The 7,319-nt window shown below is 43.3% G+C and overlaps 1 protein-coding gene across 1 annotated transcript in view; it reads left to right on the top strand.

Annotated features, from left to right (window-relative positions):
- Positions 1 to 7,319, top strand: part of LOC119360921 (protein SMAX1-LIKE 4-like) — a 16,312-nt gene that overhangs the window by 4,092 nt on the left and 4,901 nt on the right. The gene's annotated exons all lie outside the window — the stretch shown is intronic.

Genomic DNA, 7,319 nt, shown 5'->3' with positions numbered 1-7,319 from the left:
GGTAGGATTTTTCAAACTTAGGCGAAACGGATTCACAGCTAAGCCCCCGAGTGAGAGGCTTGCTCACCACTCGGTAGGATTTTTAAACTTAGGCAAAATGATTCGCAGCTAAGCCTCCGAGTGAGAGGCTTGCTCACCACTCGGTAGGATTTTTTAAACTTAGGCGAAACGGATTCGCAGCTAAGACCCCGAGTGAGAGGCTTGCTCACCACTCGGTACGATTTTTTAAACTTAGGCAAAACGGATTCGCAGCTAAGGCACCCACTGGGGGATTTGGGACATGTAAAAAAAAAGGAACAACAATCATTCAGGAGACTGTAAAATATTTTATAATCAAACTAGAAGGTATATCTTATTACATCTTAACAGTCTAAATGCTTAAGTGTAAAAGGGGTGGAGCAGCTCCGCATTCCAAGCGTGTGGCTTGTCTTTATTGTGCTCGATGTTGTAAAGATGGTATGCTCCATTGTGGAGCACTTTGGTGACAATGAAGGGGCCTTCCCAAGCAGGAGCAAGCTTGTGTGGTTTCTGCTGGTCCACCCGAAGAACCAAGTCTCCCTCCTGAAATGCTCGACCTCTCACATTTCTGGCGTGGAATCGGCGTAGGTCTTGCTGATAAATGGTCGGCCGGATCAAGGCCATCTCTCTTTCCTCTTCCAAGAGATCAACTACATCTTCCCGAGCCTGTTCTGCTTCATCTTCTGAGAAAAGTTTGACTCGAGGTGCATTGTGAAGCAAATCGCTTGGGAGTACGGCTTCAGCTCCATAGACCAAGAAGAATGGAGTTCGGCCAGTCGACCAATTAGGAGTTGTCCTCAATCCCCAAAGTACTGATGGAAGTTCATTGACCCAGGCACCTGTTGCATGCTTGAGGTCACACATCAATCGGGGTTTCAGTCCTTTGAGAATCAATCCATTTGCTCTCTCGGCTTGCCCATTCGACTAAGGATGGGCGACTGAAGCATAGTCAACCCTAGTGCCTTGGGAAGCACAAAAGGCTCTGAACTTGTTAGAATCAAAGTTCGACCCATTATCAGTGATGATGCTGTGCGGAACACCATATCTGAATGTTAATTCTCTGATGAAACTCACAGTTGTACTTGCTTCAAGGTTTTTGATGGGCTTGGCTTCAATTCATTTGGTGAACTTATCGACTGCTACGAGCACATGAGTAAAGCCACTCCTGCCAGTCCTCAGAGGTCCCACCATATCTAATCCCCACACAGCACAAGGCCAGACGAGTGGAATAGTCTACAAAGCTGATGCGGGTTTATGGGACATGTTGGAGTAAAATTGGCAGTCTTCACATTTGTCTACTATTTCTTTTGCCATCTCGTTGGCATGAGGCCAGTAAAATCCGGCTCGGTATGCTTTGTCCACGATGGTCCGAGAGGATGCATGGTGACCACAGGTCCCCGAGTGAATATCGTTGAGGATCATTCGGCCTTCTTCTGGCGTGCTGCATGGCAGACTCCAGTTACACTTTCTCTGAACAACCGTCCTTTTATCACAGTAAAGGCTTTGGATCGTTGGACGATCTGTCGAACCTCTTCTTCATCCTCTGGAAGTTCTTTCCTAAGAATGTATGTGATGTATGGCACTGTCCAATCGGGAGTGACGACCAAAACCTCCATGATCAAGTCGACCACGGCTGGGACTTCGACTTCAGTCGGATATGTGGCACTCTTCGGCTGTGGGGGTTCTTCAGTGAAAGGATCTTCCTAAACTAAAGGTGAGTGAATATGTTCCAAAAACACATTGCTAGGAATGGTCTCTCTCTTGGATCCTATATTTGCCAATTCATCTGCAACTTGATTTTTGAGTCGGGGTATATGGTGAAGCTCCAACCCTTCAAACTTCTTTTCCAACTTTCTTATTGCGTTGCAATAACCAGTCATAGCCGGACTCCTAACATCCCACTCTTTCATCACTTGATTAACCACCAAATCTGAGTCACTGAAGACCATTAGGCGATGGACGCCGAGTGAAATGGCCATACACAACCCATATAAAAGTGCTTCATATTCAGCTTCATTGTTGGAGGAATCAAAATGAATTTGGAGAACATAGCTGAGCTTGTCTCCACGGGGGGATACCAATACTACCCCAGCACCGGAACCATTCAGCATCTTGGAGCCATCAAAGAACATGGTCCAATGCTCCGAGTGAACTTGAGTCGGCAGTTGCTGCTCAATCCACTCGGCAAGGAAATCTGCAATTGTTTGGGACTCGATAGCTTTATTTGCCTCAAACTTGATATCCAATGGAAGGAGTTCAATCGCCCATTTTGCCACTCGACCAGTTGCATCTCTGTTGTTTAGTATTTCAGATAATGGTGCATCGCTGACGACTGTAATGGAGTGATTAGAGAAATAGTGTGCAACCTTCTTCATGGTCATGTAGATTCCATAGACAAGCTTCTGATAATACGGATATCTCTGCTTGGATGGAGTCAAAACTTCAGAAAGATAATACACTGGGCGTTGAACTTTATAGGATTTTGCTTCTTCTTCCCGCTCGACCGTGAGTACTGTACTGACAACTTGTCCAGTGGTTGCAATGTAAAGCAGTAAAGGCTCTCTGCTGATTGGTGCAGCAAGCACCGGCTGGGTGGAAAGCAGGGTTTTGAGATCTGCAAACGCTGCGTCAGCTTCATCATTCCACTCGAACTTATCAGATTTCTTCATCAATCGGTAAAGAGGTAAAGCCTTTTCACCGAGACGAGAAATGAATTGACTCAAGGTGGCCAAACAACCAGTAAGCTTCTGAACGTCATGCATACGCATAGGCCGTTTCATTCGGAGGATGGCACCGACTTTCTCTGGGTTCACGTCGATCCCTTGTTCGAAAACGAGGAAACCGAGTAGCTTTCCACCCGGGACTCCGAATTTACACTTCGACGGATTAAGCTTGATATCATACATTCTTAGATTGACAAAGGTTTCTGAGAGGTCGGTCAGCAGGTCGGAACCTTTACGCGACTTGACCACAATGTCATCCATGTATGCTTCCACATTCCGACTGATTTGAGTGAGCAGCCACTTCTGAATCATCCTCATGAATGTGGCGCCGGCATTTTTGAGACCAAATGGCATGGTGACATAGCAAAAGCACCCGAATGGGGTGATGAAAGCTATTTTTATTTCATCGGGACCATACACTCGGATCTGATGATACTCGGAATATGCATCTACAAAAGACAAGCGCTCACACCCCGCAGTCGAGTCAACAATCTGATCGATGCGGGGGAGAGGGAAATGATCTTTCGGGCAGGCCCAATTGATATGCTTGAAATTGATGCACATACGAAGTAAATCGCCCTTCTTAGGGACCATGACCACATTGGCAAGCCACTCGGAGTGGTAGATCTCTCGGATGAACTCTGCTGCTAGGAGCTGAGCCACTTCCTCGCCAATTGCTTTTCTTTTCTGCACGACGGACCTTCGAACGTGCTCTTTGATGGGTTTTGCCTTTGGATCGACACGCAAACGATGCTCAGCCAGTCCCCTGGGTACACCCGGCATGTTAGAAGGTTTCCATGCAAAGATGTCCCAGTTCTCACGGAGGAACTGGATGAGCGCTTCTTCCTATTTGCTATCGAGTGTCGTGGAGATATGAGTCAGTGCAGCATTGGGACCAGTCGGGTGAATATGAATCGGCTTCGTTTCTCCAGACGATTGAAATGCAGAATATGTGGCAGGCTTCTTGGCCCATAACAAATCACTCGGATCTGCATTTTTCTGATACTCTTGTAATTCAAATGTTGCCATTTGTGCATCAACGATTTTGGAACCCTTCTGGAAGCATTCATGTGCCTTCTGCCGATTGCCAGTGACTGTGATCACACCCCTGGGGCCAGGCATCTTCAGCTTGAGGTACACGTAACATGGCCGAGCCATAAAACGCGGATAGGCAGGCCTACCCAGAATAGCATGATAAGCACTCTGGAAATCCACTACTTCAAATGTCAACTTTTCCTTACAGTAATTCTTGGAATCACCGAAAACCACGTCAAGGGATGGCCGAGTGATTCGGCTTTCTTTCCAGGGATAACGCCATGAAAACTCATATTGTTTATTGGGATATGATAGATGAATTGTCACTTTATGATCAGATTTTTTATTGAAATATATTGAATCTTTTGAAGTTTATTTGTTGTATAATTAAGTAGCTTTGTATGCTCCACGATCAATTTTTCTACTTTGGACAAGTTTGATGGGTAGTTCTTCAAAGGGAGTGATGTAGAGTAGTGGGTTCAATCTTGCGGTGATCCGTCCTAGTGAGAAAAGAGAATGGATATGTATTGTATTTTTGCCTTATTGCAATGCTTTGTTTGTCATAAACTTAATACTTCGGGATGCATGTTGGATAGATAATTGTCTACATATCATGGACATAACACATATATGAGATTCTAACATTAATGATCATAGTCATAAGTATAAATATTGTAATTTAATCGCTGCTAACTATAATTTGTTGACCACACCACCACGTGTCTGCTTGGAGAGATGCCACTAGTGAATCTATGGACCCGGGGGTCTGCTTTACTCTATCGAAAACATCACCAAAAAATACTTTACATTGCTATACCGTTTTATTTATTTTACCTATCTATCAATTCCTACCATACCGTGCAATTTAATCTTTTAACTAGCAAGACAAGAAGTTTGACAACCTTCTCGACGTGTTGGGGACAAGTTTGTATTGTGTTTTGTGTGCGGGTATCCATGACTTTTTTTTGCTGGAAGAAATCCTTCTAGTTTGATGAACCTTGGTTCTCTACTGAGTGAAATACTTATTGCTAGGTTACTTCACCCTTATACTACCCCGTGGCCCTATCCTAAAAATACCCCGGACCCCTCTCTGCAAAACTCCATGAGCTATTTCACCCGAGCTATTCACTAGAGTGGGTGACAATTTGCAATGAAAACTCATGGCAAACCAGATAATACCCAAAAAAAATGATCTAGTGATAATAACATACGCCTTAGCTAAACCGGCAAGTATAGTATGCATTTGCCATGTCACTACATCATGATTTCCAAATACATGTCAACAACTTTGTTGTTTTTGTTTTTTCAAGCCACAATTTTAGTTAATTTTATTTCATGAGTCATGGCAAATCTATTATATGTACTATGGCAAGTTTTATCTTACATAACATGTCAATTCTTATTTGTTTATGTACCATGCCAAAATTTCCAAGAGTCTATGGAAAATATAGTGTATACATTATGGTAGTTTTATTGAACATATCATGGCAAATTCCTAAACTTGCCATTATTTGAAAAGAACCACAATCTTACATTTGACACGTGCCAATTACAAACTTTCCAAAAGTAGCAATGTTTTTTTAAAGAAAAAAATCTAGATTTGCCATGTGACAATGGTAATTTTGCTAAATTTGTCATATTTTTTGTTTTTAAATAACAAACCTCCTAAATTTGTCTGTGTGCCCATTTACAATTTTCCAAGACATGTCAGTCCTTTTTAGAGAACAAATTTCCTAAAAGTAGCATGTGTGTAGTGCAAATTCCTAAATTTGCAACACTTTTCAAAGAACACAATCCCTATATTTTGTCATATGCCCGTTTTTAAAATTTCCCAAAAAGTTGTCATGTGTTTTTCTAGAAGAATTTCCTTAAATTTTGCCATGTACCCTTTGCAAATTCCTAAATCTTCCATATTTTTCAAAGAACAAAATCCCTAAGTTGCCATCTTCTCCACAAGAACAATATCGCTAAGTTTTCCTCAAAAAGAAAATCCCTAAGTTGCCATGTCACCATTACAAATTCAAAGAAATAAATCCCATGGATCTTTTCCACAAGAATATCCTTATTGGTGCAAAGTTTGTCTGCACCGTCCAGGCAGCCGCCGTAAATTATTTGCATCTCTACCATTTTCCTTTCTTTATAGTTTACTCTATTTCTTACCCTTCTTTTCCAGGGAGGTAGCCTTTTCCTCTGCACAGCCACGGTTGGAGCCAGAGTCCACCGATACATTTCATTGTAGTACTGTACCTTTTATTACCTCAACCGCCGGGTTTTTACCAACAGTAGTGCCTGCACAGGCTGCCTTACATACTGTATCAGCGTATATCTGCGATGTAGTACGTACATTAGATTGGTCATCCTCATCCATGGAAGTACTTGATGCGTCCAACTTTCCTTTATCTTTTCTTTTTGTGTTTCGTAAAAAGAAGGGCAGCGCGTGGTAGGCGATCAGAGCTTTAAACCCCAGGCAGAAATTGGATGAGCTTTGCGCTTCAGTGAGGCTGCTCTTCTTTTGATCTAATAATCTATTGGCCCGCATCATCAAGTACTTTAGCATAGCTTTTGTAATTTGCTTTCTTTTTCCTGTCACTTTTGTGGGGGCACAGGTCAACAATATACCTTGACCATGGAACGATCATTAATCACCTACGTATATATATACAGCAAATATCATGATGCAATGCAGATTGCAGTTGCACATGTTAGTGTTAATCCCCCTATCATTACCAACAAGGCAGCTGAGTTCAAAACAAGAGTGGGCAGCCTAGGGATCGCCATGGCCAACGACGTAGTAGGAGCACGTAGGCAGTAGTACCATCGCAGCGCTTAGCAGCGGAGTGGTACATGTGGGCATGTCACTGCTCCTGGTTGATGCTGGGGACGAAGGGGCGGGAGGGGACACACGAGCTTTTGCATGCATTGGCAGCTGTGCGTGGAAAGGGAAAGATCCCTGCCGAGAAAACAGAGGCATATGCAAAGGAGGAGAGAGAGAGAGAGCATGCCATGCATGGCGGAATGCCACCACGCCGCGGAGGGAAGAGAGAGAGTGTGTGTGGGTACGAGGGCATCTTCAACAGTCGTAAGATAGGTGTTTGATAATTTGTCATCTAGAACATATGATGATGTGACATATAATAAATATAGAGAGAGAGCAAAGTTGTATGTAGATTAACCAATAACCTTTGCACAAACTCCAAGATGAAATAGAGAGCAATCACATTTATTTCTCATCATCTATTGAATAGCTTACATACAATTTATTGAAGTAGTTGTATGATAGCTTGTTGGTTGATGACATGAATATTTTACCAATAAGCCTAACATACAACCTGTTAAAGATGCCCTGAGAATGAGAGCGGAGCCTGACGGGGCTATGCAAAGCCACAGCGGCGGCATCCGCCACCCTCGATAAAGAGACAAGGCCCTCCTCTCCTCTCAGCTCAGGCTCAGGCTATCTATCCGGTCCAGTGTGCATGGAGCGAGGTCTATAAAGATAAAGTAAAGCCGCCACAAAAGAAGGCAGCAGCTACCCAAGCTACCACA

This window comes from Triticum dicoccoides, chromosome 2B, assembly GCF_002162155.2.
Source record: "Triticum dicoccoides isolate Atlit2015 ecotype Zavitan chromosome 2B, WEW_v2.0, whole genome shotgun sequence".
NCBI classification, from domain to species: Eukaryota; Viridiplantae; Streptophyta; class Magnoliopsida; order Poales; family Poaceae; genus Triticum; species Triticum dicoccoides.
The sequence above is the reverse complement of the archived record's forward strand: the minus strand, read 5'-3'. Positions and strand labels throughout refer to the sequence as shown.